General features: G+C 45.6%; 1 protein-coding gene across 1 annotated transcript in view; it reads right to left on the reverse strand.

Moving 5' to 3' along the window:
* LOC106570928 (PDZ domain-containing protein 2) overlaps positions 1-20,038 on the reverse strand; it is a 183,131-nt gene that overhangs the window by 124,713 nt on the left and 38,380 nt on the right. The gene's annotated exons all lie outside the window — the stretch shown is intronic.

Raw genomic sequence — 20,038 nt, forward strand, 5'->3', positions numbered from 1 at the left:
ATGTACAGTAGTCTGGTTCTGTTATGCTGGCTACAGTAGTCTGGTTCTGTTATGCTGGTTCCAGTAGTCTGGTTCTGTTATGCTGGCTACAGTAGTCTGGTTCTGTTATGCTGGCTACAGTAGTCTGGTTCTGTTATGCTGGCTACAGTAGTCTGGTTCTGTTATGCTGGCTACAGTAGTCTGGTTCTGTTATGCTGGCTACAGTAGTCTGGTTCTGTTATGCTGGCTACAGTAGTCTGGTTCTGTTATGCTGGCTACAGTAGTCTGGTTCTGTTATGCTGGCTACAGTAGTCTGGTTCTGTTATGCTGGCTACAGTAGTCTGGTTCTGTTATGCTGGCTACAGTAGTCTGGTTCTGTTATGTAGTCTGGTTCTGTTATGCTGGCTACAGTAGTCTGGTTCTGTTACGCTGGCTACAGTAGTCTGGTTCTGTTATGCTGGCTACAGTAGTCTGGTTCTGTTATGTAGTCTGGTTCTGTTATGCTGGCTACAGTAGTCTGGTTCTGTTATGCTGGCTCCAGTAGTCTGGTTCTGTTATGCTGGCTACAGTAGTCTGGTTCTGTAATGCTGGCTACAGTAGTCTGGTTCTGTAATGCTGGCTACAGTAGTCTGGTTCTGTAATGCTGGCTCCAGTAGTCTGGTTCTGTTACGCTGGCTCCAGTAGTCTGGTTTTGTTATGCTGGCTACAGTAGTCTTGCTCCAGTAGTCTGGTTCTGTAATGCTGGCTACAGTAGTCTGGTTCTGTAATGCTGGCTACAGTAGTCTGGTTCTGTAATGCTGGCTACAGTAGTCTGGTTCTGTAATGCTGGCTCCAGTAGTCTGGTTCTGTTACGCTGGCTCCAGTAGTCTGGTTTTGTTATGCTGGCTACAGTAGTCTGGTTCTGTAATGCTGGCTACAGTAGTCTGGTTTTGTTATGCTGGCAACAGTAGTCTGGTTCTGTTATGCTGGCTACAGTAGTCTGGTTCTGTAATGCTGGTTCCAGTAGTCTGGTTCTGTTATGCTGGCTACAGTAGTCTGGTTCTGTTATGCTGGCTACAGTAGTCTGGTTCTGTTATGCTGGCTACAGTAGTCTGGTTCTGTTATGCTGGCTACAGTAGTCTGGTTCTGTTATGCTGGCTACAGTAGTCTGGTTCTGTTATGCTGGCTCCAGTAGTCTGGTTCTGTTATGCTGGCTCCAGTAGTCTGGTTCTGTTATGCTGGCTACAGTAGTCTGGTTCTGTTACGCTGGCTACAGTAGTCTGGTTCTGTTATGCTGGCTACAGTAGTCTTGCTCCAGTAGTCTGTTTATGTTATGCTGGCTACAGTAGTCTGGTTCTGTTATGCTGGCTACAGTAGTCTGGTTCTGTTATGCTGGCTACAGTAGTCTGGTTCTGTTATGCTGGCTACAGTAGTCTGGTTCTGTTATGCTGGCTACAGTAGTCTGGTTCTGTTATGCTGGCTACAGTAGTCTGGTTCTGTTATGCTGGCTACAGTAGTCTGGTTCTGTTATGCTGGCTACAGTAGTCTGGTTCTGTTATGCTGGCTACAGTAGTCTGGTTCTGTTATGCTGGCTACAGTAGTCTTGCTCCAGTATTATTTTCCTGTGTTCCATCATAGAAAGAACTAATGACTTTGAAAATCACCTGGTTAACCAGGATCCTGCTGGCTCCGGGCAGGCTCTCATGACGTTCTGCATAACTACAAACACTTCTGGCTGACTTTGAAATGAATTTGCATACGTGTGTGTGTGTGTGTGTGTGTGTGTGTGTGTGTGTGTGTGTGTGTGTGTCTTTATTTCTGCTCCTCATTAACTTGATCAGGGGCGAGGGTATTTAACTACACCGCATGATCATGGCTGAAAAGTTCAAACTCATTTGCAGACTTGTTTACGGTACATACAGTAGGTTAGACAAAATATCAGCTAGGCTCCAAATCAAACCGTATGAAGCCCAAACAAAGAGTAATATATAAAGTCGGATTTACTGTGGAGTAGGAGACTCTGCATTGCATAGCTTGCCTTACACTCAGCTAATGAATGCGTAGAGCAGGGATGGGCAACTTTGATGGGGATTTGTGGGCCACAAAAAAAAAAAACGGGAACTCATCATGAGGGGCTGCAGTGGCTTATGGGTCTGTGTACCCATATCCATTTTAGCGGCCACCCCCTCGTGACAGATTGAAATTCGGATGTTAAGAGATTGAAACGTGGCTAATAAGCTGACTGTACAGAGTGAATGAGAGCTGTCAGGGTCCAGTGTGAAAGAGGATTACTAAGTGCGTGAAAGCCCCACCACTGGATACCCCAACCAGTTCTGGATACCCCAACCAGTTCTGGATACCCCAACCAGTTCTGTATACCCGAACCAGTCCTAGATACCCCAACCAGTTCTGTATACCCGAACCAGTCCTAGATACCCCAACCAGTTCTAGATACCCCAACCAGTTCTAGATACCCCAACCAGTTCTGTATACCCCAACCAGTTCTAGATACCCCAACCAGTTCTAGATACCCTAACCAGTTCTGTATACCCCAACCAGTTCTAGATACCCCAACCAGTTCTGTATACCCCAACCAGTCCTAGATACCCCAACCAGTTCTGTATACCCGAACCAGTCCTAGATACCCCAACCAGTTCTGTATACCCGAATCAGTCCTAGATACCCCAACCAGTTCTAGATACCCCAACCAGTTCTAGATACCCCAACCAGTTCTGGATACCCCAACCAGTTCTGTATACCCGAACCAGTCCTAGATACCCCAACCAGTTCTGTATACCCCAACCAGTCCTAGATACCCCAACCAGTTCTAGATACCCCAACCAGTTCTAGATACCCCAACCAGTTCTAGATACCCTAACCAGTTCTGTATACCCCAACCAGTTCTAGATACCCCAACCAGTTCTAGATACCCTAACCAGTTCTGTATACCCCAACCAGTTCTAGATACCCCAACCAGTTCTGTATACCCCAACCAGTCCTAGATACCCCAACCAGTTCTGTATACCCGAATCAGTCCTAGATACCCCAACCAGTTCTAGATACCCCAACCAGTTCTAGATACCCCAACCAGTTCTAGATACCCCAACCAGTTCTGTATACCCGAACCAGTCCTAGATACCCCAACCAGTTCTGTATACCCCAACCAGTCCTAGATACCCCAACCAGTTCTAGATACCCCAACCAGTTCTAGATACCCCAACCAGTTCTAGATACCCCAACCAGTTCTAGATACCCCAACCAGTTCTAGATACCCCAACCAGTTCTGTATACCCCAACCAGTTCTAGATACCCCAACCAGTTCTGTATACCCCAACCAGTTCTGTATACCCCAACCAGTTCTGGATACCCCAACCAGTTCTAGATACCCCAACCAGTTCTGTATACCCCAACCAGTTCTGTATACCCCAACCAGTTCTGTATACCCCAACCAGTTCTGTATACACCAACCAGTTCTGTATACACCAACCAGTTCTGTATACACCAACCAGTTCTGTATACCCGAACCAGTCCTAGATACCCCAACCAGTTCTGTATACCCGAACCAGTCCTAGATACCCCAACCAGTTCTAGATACCCTAACCAGTTCTAGATACCCTAACCAGTTCTAGATACCCCAACCAGTTCTAGATACCCTAACCAGTTCTAGATACCCTAACCAGTTCTAGATACCCTAACCAGTTCTAGATACCCCAACCAGTTCTAGATACCCTAACCAGTTCTGGATACCCCAACCAGTTCTGTATACCCCAACCAGTTCTGTATACCCCAACCAGTTCTGTATACCCCAACCAGTTCTGTATACCCCAACCAGTTCTGTATACCCCAACCAGTTCTGTATACCCCAACCAGTTCTGTATACCCCAACCAGTTCTAGATACCCCAACCAGTTCTGTATACCCCAACCAGTTCTGTATACCCCAACCAGTTCTGTATACACCAACCAGTTCTGTATACACCAACCAGTTCTGTATACACCAACCAGTTCTGTATACCCCAACCAGTTCTGTATACCCCAACCAGTTCTGTATACACCAACCAGTTCTGTATACCCCAACCAGTTCTGTATACCCCAACCAGTTCTAGATACCCCAACCAGTTCTAGATACCCCAACCAGTTCTGTATACACCAACCAGTTCTGTATACACCAACCAGTTCTGTATACCCGAACCAGTCCTAGATACCCCAACCAGTTCTAGATACCCCAACAAGTTCTAGATACCCTAACCAGTTCTGGATACCCTAACCAGTTCTGGATACCCCAACCAGTTCTGGATACCCCAACCAGTCCTAGATACCCCAACCAGTCCTAGATACCCCAACCAGTTCTAGATACCCCAACCAGTTCTAGATACCCTAACCAGTTCTAGATACCCCAACCAGTTCTAGATACCCTAACCAGTTCTAGATACCCCAACCAGTTCTGTATACCCCAACCAGTTCTGTATACCCCAACCAGTTCTGTATACCCCAACCAGTTCTAGATACCCCAACCAGTTCTGTATACCCCAACCAGTTCTGTATACCCCAACCAGTTCTAGATACCCCAACCAGTTCTGTATACACCAACCAGTTCTGTATACACCAACCAGTTCTGTATACACCAACCAGTTCTGTGTCAGCTGAGTTTTTTAGATCTCTACCATTTTATAAAAATATGACATGCAATTCTACTTATTTTTTCATAAAGACGGAGGGCAAATGTTTGCAGTTTTTTTAATATGATAACTGATGATCAAATGGACACCACACCAAATCGGTATAATTCGACCATGCTTACTACGAGTTTAGATGGCCGCTCACCTTGACTAATTTACCAATCTGAAGAAGAAGAAGAAAGAAATACCTGTCATTGGTTAATTGAGTGACTGCTGATGCACAGCATTTCTAAATAGTACCTGGTGTATTCTACTATTCTAAATCTCAACAGGAAGTTCAGACCCTCGGCTGAGTTCTGCAAGGTGCTCATCCCTGGCTTAGAGTATTCTTGCTGAATGCAACCGAGCTTGACATATTCAGGCTGCAAACCATAGCCATATTACCAATCCATGTACACAACATAACGATGGAAGAGAACGGTAGTTGTTTCATAGATCACGATCATTGCACACTGGCAATAATAAATACAAAAAAAAAATAATAATGTTTTAAGTTGAATATTAGCTTTTGTCTGAAGTTCAGAATTTATTTTGACCCATGCACCAACAAGGCTTTTCAACATCAGCAGCTTGTCTACTGCTAGAGTATTGTACCTTTATTGATCTACAAACAGATGTACTCACATTGGATGGGCTGATTAGGATTCAAACCTTCTCTCAAACAGCCTAATACATAGTAATACAGTAGGTTTACCCCATTTATGTACTTGGTAATGTAAACGTGTTTTTTCATGTAAGACATTCCATTCCACTCATTTAAACATTATGGGGAGGTTTTCCCGGACACAAATTAGGCCTAGTACAGGACTGAAAAGCAAGATCAATGGAAAATCTCCAGACAAAAATTCTGTCTAATCCAGGACAAGGTGTTATCCGTGTTATCTGTGTCCACGGAACGTTTTACTTTACAATTATTTAAACACACGGCCATTGATTCTTAAAGAATCGAACTTATATTTTAAATGCCTCATGAGTTTAGGCCAATTGTCATACAATATCAGAACCCCAAATATATGCTTGTTTTATTCATACGTTTCTCAACAATGTACACAGAACAAAAAATATATAAACGCAACATGTAATAATGAGGAAATCCGTCAATTGAAATGAATTCACTAGGCCCTAATCTATGGATTTCACATGACTGGGAATACAGATATGCATCTGTTGGTAGGGGCATGGATCAGAAAACCAGTCAGTATCTGGTGTGACCACCATTTGCCTCATGCAGCGCGACACATCTCCTTCACATGTAGTTGATCAGGCTGTTGATTGTGGCCTGTGGAATGTTGTCCCCCTCCTCTTTAATGGCTGTGTGAAGTTTCTGGATATTGGCGGGAACTAGAACACGCTGTCGCTCACTTCAATCCAGAGCATCCCAAACATGCTCAATGGGTGACATATCTGGCGAGTATACAGGCCATGGAAAAACTGGGACATTTTCAGCTTCCAGGAATTGTGTACAGATCCTTGCGACATGGGGCTGTGCATTATCATGCTGAAACATGAGGTGATGGCAGTGGATGAATGGCACGACACTGTGCCTCAGCATCTCGTCACGATATCTCTGTAAATTCAAATTACCATCTATAAAAAGCAATTGTGTTGGTTGTCCATAGCTTATACCATAACCCCACCGCCACCATGGGGCACTCTGTTCACAACGTTGACATAAACAAACCGTTCACCACAAGACGCCATACACGTGGTCTGCGGTTGAGAGATCGGTTGGACGTCCTGCCAAATTCTCTAAAACAAAGTAGGAGGCGGCTTATGGTAGAGAAATGAACAATCAATTCTCTGGCAACAGCTCTGGTGGACGTTTCTGCAGTCAGCATGCCAATCGCACGCTCCCTCAAAACGTGTCACATCTGTGGCATTGTGTTGTGTGACAAAACCTTTTAGAGTGGGGTTTTATTGTCCCCAGCACAAGGTGCACCTGTGTAATGACCATGCTGTTTAATCAGCTTCTTGATATGCCACACCTGTCCGGTGGATGGATTATCTCTGCAAAGGAGAAATGCTCACTAACAGGGATGTAAAACAAAGTAACTAACTGTCACAGTTGTCGTACTGGAGAGAAGACCAAGGCGCAGCGGGTATGTGAATACTCATACTTTTAATAAACTCAAGTAAGGCATCCACAGGAAAAACAATAAACACGACAGCAACAGTTTTGCAGGCTAACAAACGCAGTGCAAAAACAACTACCCACAACCCCAAAGAAAAACACACACTACTATATAGGACTCCCAATCAAAGGCAACTCAACACACCTGCCTTCAATTGGGAGTCCAATCACCAACACAACACTTAACACACAAAAACCCTGCCACGTCCTGACCAAAACTAATACAATTGCTCCCTCTGCTGGTCAGGACGTGACACTAACATTACAACATCAACTAACGAAACAGATACAATTTCAATAATGTAGGCTATCTGGCTTGACTTCAACTTTAAATATGGCTTACAGTAGATATTGCTGAGAACAAATATATATTGAGCATCAATGTTGTCCGGATATAAAACGTTAGCTAGCTAAACACTTGTGTAGCAAGCTGTTGCTAAGATATGAGAGAGTGGCTAGGTTTCAGTTTAGTGTCACATTTCGGTACATAGAACAGATAGATCTCCAATGAGGACATTTCTCACTTTGAATGAGACTGTATGATCTGTAATCCTAATTCTAGCTATCTTTTTCTGTTTCTCTTTCAACAAAAAAGTAACATTAGCCTGTTAGCCCCCATGTAATTAGTTAGCTTTCCTTAATTGTTTGTTGTAAAGGACAGCAGAGAAAATATTGTTTTTAATGAAATCATAAACACCTTTCTTCGGGTAGGAAGGAAGTTGACATAATTAATCTTTCTCTGTGATTGTTAGTGTCACTGTTGACAACTTTGTGGAATTTCTTGCAGGTCAGTGCCTATTGGATAATAATGCAAATATTTCAAACTCCCTTTTTGCAAGAAAACTAGCCAATTGGTACAACAACGCCAGTAAATCTCATTATAAAGTTACATAAGGTAGTCTCAGTCTTCCAAGTGTCATCATAAACAAAACCCCAAAAAATACAGTGAAATAAAGAGCATCTAGCACATGATTTACACTCTTAGTTTAGATGTCTGCTCTATAGGATCAGAGGGAGGTCAGAAAACTACAGCAGAGATGAGGTATTACCAACACACACACGACAACGCTCCACCACATACCTTTACCTTTAGGCTTAGTTACACAACGTTTTAAATCAATCCTTATCAGAGGTTTCACACCGTGGACTCTTCTCACGACACGAAGAGGAGAAGAAGGAGAGGTCACACCTGAACACTGTCAAGATATGTCTTTCAAATCGCAACATCCTGCTCTGTCTCGTCCGTCTCAAAAGTGGCATTAGATGAGCCTATTCCCCTGTGAACAGACTCTACCGCTTCTCCTGTCTGTGGTCAATTACAGCCCCAAAATGGACTTTGTTGTAGACAGAAATATTGGCTGAGTGCTGTTGTTTGCCATAGTTTGTGACTGTGAGGCTTACTGCAGGAACTAAGCCCCCCGAGCAGCTATTCTCTAGCGTAGTACAGACAATGTCCTGACTGGCAGCTTTGACAGCTAGCTAGTGCTGCTGCAACCATACACAAACAAAGCATTTGCTTACATCCACGACTGGGACAGCAGACAATGGAAAGAGGGGCCAAACTCAATTTCAACACCAAATGGGAGAGAGATAAACACGAAAAAAATAAACCATTTTGAAAACAGACTGCTCTCTGAGTGCTGGGATCATCAGCCGATGGAACACATCCTTTGACAGACTGTGTCTCTCTGCAAATCCTTTTGTGGAAATTGAAACAAACTAAATCCTAAAACTTCAACAACAGTGTGAGAACGGAGAGATAGAAAGAAGTAGAAGGTAGAAAGAGATACTGTATTCACCAGAGAGAGAGAACATTTTGAACATTGTTTTGACTTTCTGAGGATGGCAAACGACTTTCTGAAACCTTTATCTATTAATGTATATAGTATCCAACTAGTTGGTCAGTAATTGTGTGGTTGTGGTCAGTGCTGAAGGTTAGTTGGTCAGTAAATGTGTGGTTGTGGTCAGTGCTGAAGGTTAGTTGGTCAGTAATTGTGTGGTTGTGGTTAGTGCTGAAGGTTAGTTGGTCAGTAATTGTGTGGTTGAGGTCAGTGATGATGGTTAGTTGGTCAGTAATGTTGTGGTCAGTGCTGAAGGTTAGTAGGTCAGTAACTGTGTGGTTGTGGTCAGTGCTGAAGGTTAGTTGGTCAGTAATTGTGTGGTTGTGGTCAGTGCTGAAGGTTAGTTGGTCAGTAACTGTGTGGTTGTGGTCAGTGCTGAAGGTTAGTTGGTCAGTAACTGTGTGGTTGTGGTCAGTGCTGAAGGTTAGTTGGTCAATAATTGTGTGGTTGTGGTCAGTGCTGAAGGTTAGTTGGTCAGTAATGTTGTGGTCAGTGCTGAAGGTTAGTTGGTCAGTAACAGTGTGGTTGTGGTCAGTGCTGAATGTTAGTTGGTCAGTAATGTTGTGGTCAGTGCTGAAGGTTAGTTGGTCAGTAATTGTGTGGTTGTGGTCAGTGCTGAAGGTTAGTTGGTCAGTAACTGTGTGGTTGTGGTCAGTGCTGAAGGTTAGTTGGTAAGTAATTGTGTGGTTGTGGTCAGTGCTGAAGGTTAGTTGGTCAGTAATGTTGTGGTTAGTGCTGAAGGTTAGTTGGTCAGTAACTGTGTGGTTGTGGTCAGTGCTGAAGGTTAGTTGGTCAGTAATTGTGTGGTTGTGGTCAGTGCTGAAGGTTAGTTGGTCAGTAATGTTGTGGTCAGTGCTGAAGGTTAGTTGGTCAGTAACTGTGTGGTTGTGGTCAGTGCTGAAGGTCAGTTGGTCAGTAATTGTGTGGTTGTGGTCAGTGCTGAAGGTTAGTTGGTCAGTAATTGTGTGGTTGTGGTCAGTGCTGAAGGTTAGTTGGTCAGTAACTGTGTGGTTGTGGTCAGTGCTGAAGGTTAGTTGGTCAGTAATTGTGTGGTTGTGGTCAGTGCTGAAGGTTAGTTGGTCAGTAATGTTGTGGTCAGTGCTGAAGGTTAGTTGGTCAGTAACTGTGTGGTTGTGGTCAGTGCTGAAGGTTAGTTAGTCAGTAACTGTGTGGTTGTGGTCAGTGCTGAAAGTTAGTTGGTCAGTAATGTTGTGGTCAGTGCTGAAGGTTAGTTGGTCAGAAATGTTGTGGTCAGTGCTGAAGGTTAGTTGGTCAGTAACTGTGTGGTTGTGGTCAGTGCTGAAGGTTAGTTGGTCAGTAACTGTGTGGTTGTGGTCAGTGCTGAAGGTTAGTTGGTCAGTAACTGTGTGGTTGTGGTCAGTGCTGAAGGTTAGTTGGTCAGTAACTGTGTGGTTGTGGTCAGTGCTGAAGGTTAGTTGGTCAGTAATGTTGTGGTCAGTGCTGAAGGTTAGTTGGTCAGTAATTGTGTGGTTGTGGTCAGTGCTGAAGGTTAGTTGGTCAGTAACTGTGTGGTTGTGGTCAGTGCTGAAGGTTAGTTGGTCAGTAATTGTTTGGTTGTGGTCAGTGCTGAAGGTTAGTTGGTCAGTAATTGTGTGGTTGAGGTCAGTGCTGAATGTTAGTTGGTCAGTAATTGTGTGGTTGAGGTCAGTGCTGAATGTTAGTTGGTCAGTAACTGTGTGGTTGTGGTCAGTGCTGAAGGTTAGTTGGTCAGTAACTGTGGTTGTGGTCAGTGCTGAAGGTTAGTTGGTCAGTAACTGTGTGGTTGAGGTCAGTGCTGAAGTTTAGTTGGTCAGTAACTGTGTGGTTGAGGTCAGTGCTGAAGGTTAGTTGGTCAGTAATGTTGTGGTTAGTGCTGAAGGTTAGTTGGTCAGTAATTGTGTGTTTGTGGTCAGTGCTGAAGGTTAGTTGGTCAGTAACTGTGTGGTTGTGGTCAGTGTTGAAGGTTAGTTGGTCAGTAATTGTGTGGTTGAGGTCAGTGCTGAAGGTTAGTTGGTCAGTAATTGTGTGGTTGAGGTCTCTAGCCCCCCCCCACAGCAGAATGCTCTCTAGCCCCCCCACAGCAGAATGCTCTCTAGCCCCCCCCCCCCCACAGTAGAATGCTCTCTAGCCCCCCCCCACAGCAGAATGCTCTCTAGCCGACCCCACAGCAGAATGCTCTCTAGCCCCCCCCCCCCACAGCAGAATGCTTTCTAGCCCCCCCACAGCAGAATGCTCTCTAGCCCCCACACAGCAGAATGCTCTCTAGCCCCCCCACAGCAGAATGCTCTCTAGCCCCTCCCCCCCACAGCAGAATGCTCTCTAGCCCCCCCACAGCAGAATGCTCTCTAGCCCCCCCACAGCAGAATGCTCTCTAGCCCCTCCCCCCCACAGCAGAATGCTCTCTAGCCCCTCCCCCCACAGCAGAGTGCTCTCTAGCCCCTCCCCCCCACAGCAGAATGCTCTCTAGCCCCTCCCCCCACAGCAGAATGCTTTCTAGCCCCCCCCACAGCAGAATGCTCTCTAGCCCCCCCACAGCAGAATGCTCTCTAGCCCCCCCACAGCAGAATGCTCTCTAGCCCCCCCCCCACAGCAGAATGCTCTCTAGCCCCCCCCCCCAACAGCAGAATGCTCTCTAGCCCCCCCCCCCAACAGCAGAATGCTCTCTAGCCCCCCCCCCCAACAGCAGAATGCTCTCTAGCCCCCCCCCAACAGCAGAATGCTCTCTAGCCCCCCCCACAGCAGAATGCTCTCTAGCCCCCCCCCCAACAGCAGAATGCTCTCTAGCCCCCCCACAGCAGAATGCTCTCTAGCCCCCCGACAGCAGAATGCTCTCTAGCCCCTCCCCCCCACAGCAGAATGCTCTCTAGCCCCCCCACAGCAGAATGCTCTCTAGCCCCCCCACAGCAGAATGCTCTCTAACCCCCCCCCCCACAGCAGAATGCTTTCTAGCCCCCCCACAGCAGAATGCTCTCTAGCCCCCCCACAGCAGAATGCTCTCTAGCGACCCCCACAGCAGAATGCTCTCTAGCCCCCCCCCCCACAGCAGAATGCTCTCTAGCCCCCCCACAGCAGAATGCTCTCTAGCCCCCCCCCATAGCAGAATGCTCTCTAGCCCCCCCACCACAGCAGAATGCTCTCTAGCCCCCCCCACAGCAGAATGCTCTCTAGCCCCCCCCCCACAGCAGAATGCTCTCTAGCCCCCCCCCCCCCCACAGCAGAATGCTCTCTAGCCCCCCCACAACAGAATGCTCTCTAGCCCCCCCCCACAGCAGAATGCTCTCTAGCCCCCCCCCACAGCAGAATGCTCTCTAGCCCCCCCCCCCCCCACAGCAGAATGCTCTCTAGCCCCCCCCCCCCCCACAGCAGAATGCTCTCTAGCCCCCCCCCCCAGCAGCAGAATGCTCTCTAGCCCCCCCCGCAGCAGAATGCTCTCTAGCCCCCCCACAGCAGAATGCGCTCTAGCCCCCCCACAGCAGAATGCTCTCTAGCCCCCCCCACAGCAGAATGCTCTCTAGCCCCCCCCCACAGCAGAATGCTCTCTAGCCCCCCCACAGCAGAATGCTCTCTAACCCCCCCACAGCAGAATGCTCTCTAGCCCCCCCCCCTCACAGCAGAATGCTCTCTAGCCCCCCCACAGCAGAATGCTCTCTAGCCCCACCACAGCAGAATGCGCTCTAGCCCCCCCACAGCAGAATGCGCTCTAGCCCCCCCCACAGCAGAATGCGCTCTAGCCCCCCCCACAGCAGAATGCTCTCTAGCCCCCCCCACAGCAGAATGCGCTCTAGCCCCCCCACAGCAGAATGCTGTCTAGCCCCCCCCCCCCACAGCAGAATGCTGTCTAGCCCCCCCCCCCCCACAGCAGAATGCTCTCTAGCCCCCCCCCACAGCAGAATGCTCTCTAGCCCCCCCCACAGCAGAATGCTCTCTAGCCCCCCCCCACAGCAGAATGCTCTCTAGCCCCCCCACAGCAGAATGCTCTCTAGCCCCCCCACAGCAGAATGCGCTCTAGCCCCCCCACAGCAGAATGCTCTCTAGCCCCCCCACAGCAGAATGCTCTCTAGCCCCCCCCCACAGCAGAATGCTCTCTAGCCCCCCCCCACAGCAGAATGCTCTCTAACCCCCCCACAGCAGAATGCTCTCTAGCCCCCCCCCCTCACAGCAGAATGCTCTCTAGCCCCCCCACAGCAGAATGCTCTCTAGCCCCCCCACAGCAGAATGCTCTCTAGCCCCACCACAGCAGAATGCGCTCTAGCCCCCCCACAGCAGAATGCGCTCTAGCCCCCCCCACAGCAGAATGCGCTCTAGCCCCCCCCACAGCAGAATGCTCTCTAGCCCCCCCCACAGCAGAATGCGCTCTAGCCCCCCCACAGCAGAATGCTGTCTAGCCCCCCCCCCCCCACAGCAGAATGCTGTCTAGCCCCCCCCCCCCCACAGCAGAATGCTCTCTAGCCCCCCCCACAGCAGAATGCTCTCTAGCCCCCCCCACAGCAGAATGCTCTCTAGCCCCCCCCCACAGCAGAATGCTCTCTAGCCCCCCCCACAGCAGAATGCTCTCTAGCCCCCCCCCACAGCAGAATGCTCTCTAGCCCCCCCCCACAGCAGAATGCTCTCTGCCCCCCACCCACAGCAGAATGCTCTCTAGCCCCCCCCTACAGCAGAATGCTCTCTGCCCCCCCCCACAGCAGAATGCTCTCTGCCCCCCCCCCCCCACAGCAGAATGCTCTCTAGCCCCCCCACAGCAGAATGCTCTCTAGCCCCCCCCCCCCCCCCCACAGCAGAATGCTCTCTAGCCCCCCCCCCCCACACTCATCTTTCAGTTCCTCCAGGAATGGGGGGCTTGCAAATTTGACCAATCACCTTGCAGACTATTTACCCATTAGAACAGTAATATCATTGCAATATTAATCGCATAAAACTGACCCATCCCCGCTCTACAAAAAGAAGGCTCGCAATTTCAACCAATCACTGCACAATTACTACATAATAACAATAAAGCCACGAGTCAACAAAAAGTTTTCACAAATTGGACAAAAAAGTTTCATATTGCCATGCAAAATGGGAGAATTTCAGCGCTAACAAGATGCTGTGTTCTAAACAAGATGAAGTGTTCTAACAAGATGATATGTTGTAACAAGATGCTGTATTCTAAACAAGATGCTGTGCTCGTGCGGTCCAACAAGATGCTGTGTTCCAGAGCGGCACAGGATGCTGTGTTCTCAGGAGCGGCACAGGAGCGTGCCGGTGCGTGTTCTAAACAGGATGCTGTGTTGTAACAGGATGCTGTGTTCTAACAAGATGCTGTGTTCTAACAGGATGCTGTGTTCTAACAAGATGCTGTGTTGTAACAGGATGCTGTGTTCTAACAAGATGCTGTGTTCTAACAAGATGCTGTGTTGTAACAGGATGCTGTGTTCTAACAAGATGCTGTGTTCTAACAAGATGCTGTGTTCCAACAAGATGCTGTGTTCTAACAAGATGCTGTGTTCCAACAAGATGCTGTGTTCTAACAAGATGCTGTGTTCTAAACAAGATGATATGTTGTAACAAGATGCTGTGTTGTAACAAGATGCTGTGTTGTAACAAGATGCTGTGTTGTAACAGGATGCTGTGTTCTAAACAAGATGCTGTGTTGTACAGGATGCTGTGTTCTAAACAAGATGCTGTGTTGTAAACAAGATGCTGTGTTCTAAACAAGATGCTGTGTTGTACAGGATGCTGTGTTGTAACAAGATGCTGTGTTGTAACAAGATGCTGTGTTGTAACAAGATGCTGTGTTCTAAACAAGATGCTGTGTTGTAACAAGATGCTGTGTTGTAACAAGATGCTGTGTTGTAACAAGATGCTGTGTTGTAACAAGATGCTGTGTTGTAACAAGATGCTGTGTTCTAAACAAGATGCTATGTTGTAACAAGATGCTGTGTTCTAAACAAGATGCTGTGTTGTAACAAGATGCTGTGTTGTAACAAGATGCTGTATTGTAACAAGATGCTGTATTGTAACAAGATGCTGTGTTGTAACAAGATGCTGTGTTGTAACAAGATGCTGTGTTGTAACAAGATGCTGTGTTCAACAAGATGCTGTGTTCCAACAAGATGCTGTGTTCCAACAAGATGCTGTGTTGTAACAAGATGCTGTGTTGTAACAAGATGCTGTGTTGTAACAAGATGCTGTGTTGTAACAAGATGCTGTGTTCTAACAGGATGCTGTGTTCTAACAAGATGCTGTGTTCTAACAAGATGCTGTGTTCTAACAGGACTCTGTGTTCTAACAGGACTCTGTGTTCTAACAGGATGCTGTGTTCTAACAGGATGCTGTGTTCTAACAGGATGCTGTGTTCTAACAGGATGCTGTGTTCTAACAAGATGCTGTGTTCTAACAGGATGCTGTGTTCTAACAGGATGCTGTGTTCTAACAAGATGCTGTGTTCTAACAAGATGCTGTGTTGTAACAGGATGCTGTGTTCTAACAGGATGCTGTGTTCTAACAGGATGCTGTGTTCTAACAGGATGCTGTGTTCTAACAAGATGCTGTGTTGTAACAAGAGACAGTGTTCTACACATTATAACTAAGAACAGAAAAAGAATAGGCAGAACCAGCTCAATTTATACTATGGGCTACTTTATAATCCCAGTGGTGGCCTCTGCTCTAACAACTGCCTTCCCAGGCCCGCTCTCCCTGTGGGGCAGAACTGTTCTTGAATGGTTACTTTATGAAAATTACAAAGCATTCAGGGGAAATAGCTAAGTAATACTAATACATTGTACTTAGACACACAATGTGAGTCATACCGCGGGAATGAGCTGACCGGGAAAAATACAATGCTGCAACTGTTTGAGTTAAAGTTTTCCTGTACATTATATGGAATGAAATATGTGACCGACCGGCTCAAATCGGTCATATGTAGCAAAATATGAAATATATATATATTTTTTTTTACATTGGATAAAATTAGAGACTCAGAGCTACAACATGGGTTATTATGCACTACAGTTGATGAACAATGGGAAAGTAATTTTGCTTTGAAAGTTGATAAACTGGTAAACTCATTTTTGATAAAATGTCCTTTGAATGTTTTGGTACCAACTGGAGAGCTCTTCTTTGTCAACACCCAATCAGCATTGTTCACACCCTCTTAAGCCTTAGCCCCACCCATCTCTTTAAGGGTTGATCCGAATGTACTAACAACAGCAGTCAAGCACCCAAGCTAACTTGCCAGCTACTTCCAGCCATCTAAGTGAGAGAGAACAGCTCACTGAACATTACTCGCCCTAGCAGAGCTGGTTAGGCTGTTATGTTATCCAGAGCGTTGGTGACTGCAACTGTGCTGTCAGATTGTCCGTTCGTAAATTCAGAGCGTTTCGCATTCAGAGCGCACACCGGACACTCTGGCCGATGAGTTTACTGACGTTTACTGACACATTCAACGGGTGTTGAGTGTTTGTAAATGTTTGTAAATTCATCAGTTATTCTGCACTAATTTACGAACGCACCCGAAATGGTTACTTCCATAGTGGAGTCTTTTGTTAAGACATGTAGCTAGCTAGCTAAACAATGAACCATAGTCACAACTCATGACGTTACTACCCTGCATTAATCTGCAGGTAGCTAACCAACCAGGTTCAATGTTAGCTAGCTAACATTAGGCTATAGCTAGCTAAGCAAATGGCTCTGAGGTATGAATAATAAGGTCATACACGTAACGTTAGCCAGCGAGCCAGCCAGCTAAAAGTTAGCCAGCTAAGTAAACAATGACCCATAATCACAACTCATGACGTTACCACCCTGCATGAATCTGCTGGTAGCTAACCAACCAGGTTCAACGTTAGCTAGCTAACATTAGGCTATAGCTAGCTAGCTAATTTCAAAACTCAGTCCTCCAGAAAATGGAGAGCATCACTGGCCCAGGTCCGTCCTTGTTAGGGAGGGTTTGTCCGGTGTGGTTTTCCTTGGCTCATCGCGCTCTAGCTGACTTCCGGGTAAAGCGAGCACTGTGTTAAAAACTTCCTATGGCTCAAATCCCGTTAACAGGATCGATTTGACAACATCCGGTGAAATGGCAGAGCGCCAAATTCAAAGAAAATTATTACAAATATTTCACTTTCATACATTCACAAGTGCAATACACCAAATTAAAGCTGAACTTCTTGTTAATCTAGCCACCGTGTCAGATTTCAAAAAGGCTTTACGGTGAAAGCAAACCATGCGATTATCTGAGGACAGCACCACATCAAACAAACACAGACAATCATATTTAATCCCGCCAGGCGCGACACAAAAGTCAGATATAATGATTTTATTCATGCCTTACCTTTGAAGATCTACTTCTGTTGGCACTCCAATATGTCCCATTAACATCACAAATGGTCCTTTTGTTCGATTAATTCCGTTGTTATATCTCCAAAATGTCCATTTATTTGGTGCGTTTGATTAAAAAAAAACACCGGTTCCAAATCGCGCAACATGACTACAAAAGATCTTATAAATTACCTGTAATCTTGATCCAAACATTTCAAACAACTTTCCTAATACAACTTTAGGTATTTTTTAACGTAAATAATTGATCAAATTTAAGACGGGATAAACTGTGTTCAATACCGGAGGAAAACAAAGAAAGCGCGATCCGGGTCGTGCGCATCAAATCTTTAGAGAGCCCTAGGCTGGACCCTCGTCCTGGACAGACGTACTTCTTCATTTCTCTAAAGAAAAACATCAACCAATTTCTAAAGACTGTTGACATCTAGTGGAAGCTATAGGAACTGCAAGCATATTTCTATTAAAACTGGCTTACCATAGAAATCTAATGGAAAACAGATTGACCTCAACAAACAAAAGAATCCCTGGATGGATTGTGCTCGAGTTTTCGCCTGCCAAATCAGTTCTGTTATACTCACAAACATTATTCAAACAGTTTTAGAAACTTTAGATTGTTTTCTATCCACATCTACCAATTACATGCATATCCTAGCTTCTGGGCCTGAGTAGCAGGCAGTTTACTTTGGGCACACTTTTCATCCGGACGTGAAAATAGCGCCCCCAAGAAGAAGTTAGAGAAGTTAAAAAGGATTGTGACTTGTTTAGGAGGACGCATGCTTCCCGAGCACGTTGGGCAGTTGCAGCAATGAGACAAAGTCATAACTACCAATTGGATATCACAAAAATGGGATAAAATGAAATACAAAATGTAAGATGATTTTTTTTAAAGATGAGCCATTGGAGTTATCAAAACATGGTTAACAGTACTATCCACATACACTTTATATGATTTATTTGTTTACTAAGTTATAACGAAACAACCCAAAGGGAAGGCATGTTAGGAGTTTCCAACATGTTCCATATAGTCGTCCATAGAAAGCCTGACTGTTGAAAGACTTGAAAAAGAAAGGAAGCAAAGCAGTAGGAGATCTACTGTTTTGGTCCTCTAATGAGCAGGCTTCCAGGAGATCTGTGAGAAATGAGCAGCAGGTATCCAGGAGATCTGTGAGAAATGGAACAGCAGGCTTCCAGGAGATCTGTGAGAAATGAGCAGCAGGCTTCCAGGAGATATGTGAGAAATGAGCAGCAGGCTTTCAGGAGATCTGTGAGAAATGAGCAGGAGTTATCCAGGAATTTTGTGAGAAATGAGCAGCAGGCTTCCAGAAGATATGTGAGAAATGGAGCAGCAGGCTTCCAGAAGATATGTGAGAAATGGAGCAGCAGGCTTCCAGGAGATCTGGGAGAAATGGAGCAGCAGGCTTCCAGGAGATCTGGGAGAAATGGAGCAGCAGGCTTCCAGGAGATCTGGGAGAAATGGAGCAGCAGGCTTCCAGGAGATCTGGGAGAAATGGAGCAGCAGGCTTCCAGGAGATCTGGGAGAAATGGAGCAGCAGGCTTCCAGGAGATCTGGGAGAAATGACCATAAAGGGGAAATCTGCAGTCGCTACATTCATTTTTGGACTTATAATTAATGATGTGTATCCATTGATTGTTGAAGTATATAACTTATAAATGCCTCATGAGCTTAGTTCAACTGTCATACCCCGTCAGAACCCCAAAACAAACTTATTTTACCCCAATGTTTGTAAATAAAGTAAATGTAAACAAACACTGTATTGCCTCAAAACATGGTTACAACTACAATTGTGATATCATGGATGGTCAGTCCTTGCATCCGGAAGTCAGAGGTTGAAAAGCCATAACATATTTTTTTATGGTTATGTTCAATAATATCAAAGGCTGCACTGAAATCTAACAATACAGCTCCCACAATCTTATTATTATCAATTTCTTTCAACTAATCATCAGTCATTTGTGTCAGTGCAGTACATGTTGAGTGCCCTTCTCTATAAGCATGCTGAAAGTCTGTTGTTAATTTGTTTATATAGAAATAGCATTGTATTTGGTGAAACACAATTTTTTCCAATAGTTTGCTATGAGTCGGCAGCAAGCTGATTGGTCTGCTGTTAGAACCAGCAAAGGATTCTTTACCATTCTTGGGTACCGGAATGACTTTGGTTTGCCTCCAAGTCTGAGGACAACATTTTTTTCTACCAGACTCAGATAAAAAAAAATATGACAAATACCATCCTCAGTAGCTTTGCATCTAACTTGTCAACAGCAGGTGGTTTGTCATTCCTGATGGACGACAATTCTTTTTCCTCCTCACCCACACTAACTTTACACAATTCAAAATGACAATGCTTTTCTTTAATTATTCGTTTTGTATGCATGAATATGTGTAACGGCTGTCTTCGTCGTCAGATGAAACAGAGAAGTCATCGTCAGAAAAGGTGGACCAATACGCAGCGGAGGATGTGTTCATCATTAGTGTTTTAATAGAACAACGTGAACACTATACAAATAACAAGAAAACTGACAGCCAAACAGTCCTGTCAGGTGCAAACACTAACAGAAACAATTACCCACAAAACCCAAAGGAAAAACCTGCTCCTTATGTGTGACTCCCAATCAACAACAACGAACTACAGCTGTGCCTGATTGGGAGCCACACACGGCCCAAAACAAAGAAATACAAAAACCCTAGAAAAAGAACATAGAACGCCCACCCAATGTAACACCCTGGCCTAACCAAAATAAAGAACAAAAACCCCTCTCTATGGCCAGGGCGTTACAATATGATGGCTCACAGTCTGTTGTTGGTATTCTCATACCTAAGTTTTGCCCACTTTGCCAATGAAATAGTCATTCAAGTAATTAGATTAATAACTGAATCAGATTATAGGCACTGGTTACAGTGAGTGGACAGCTTGATGAAAGCCAGACTATACTCAGGTCACCCAGAAAATAAACCTCTGTTAACATCACACACATTATCAAGCATTGCACACATATTATCCAGATACTGAATGTTAGCACTTCGTGGCCTATAGCAGCATGCCAAAAGAAGAGGTTTTAGATGAGGCAGGTGAACACACAACCACAACACTTTAACAGC

Source organism: Salmo salar, chromosome 15, assembly GCF_965601325.2.
Source record: "Salmo salar chromosome 15, fSalSal1, whole genome shotgun sequence".
NCBI classification, from domain to species: Eukaryota; Metazoa; Chordata; class Actinopteri; order Salmoniformes; family Salmonidae; genus Salmo; species Salmo salar.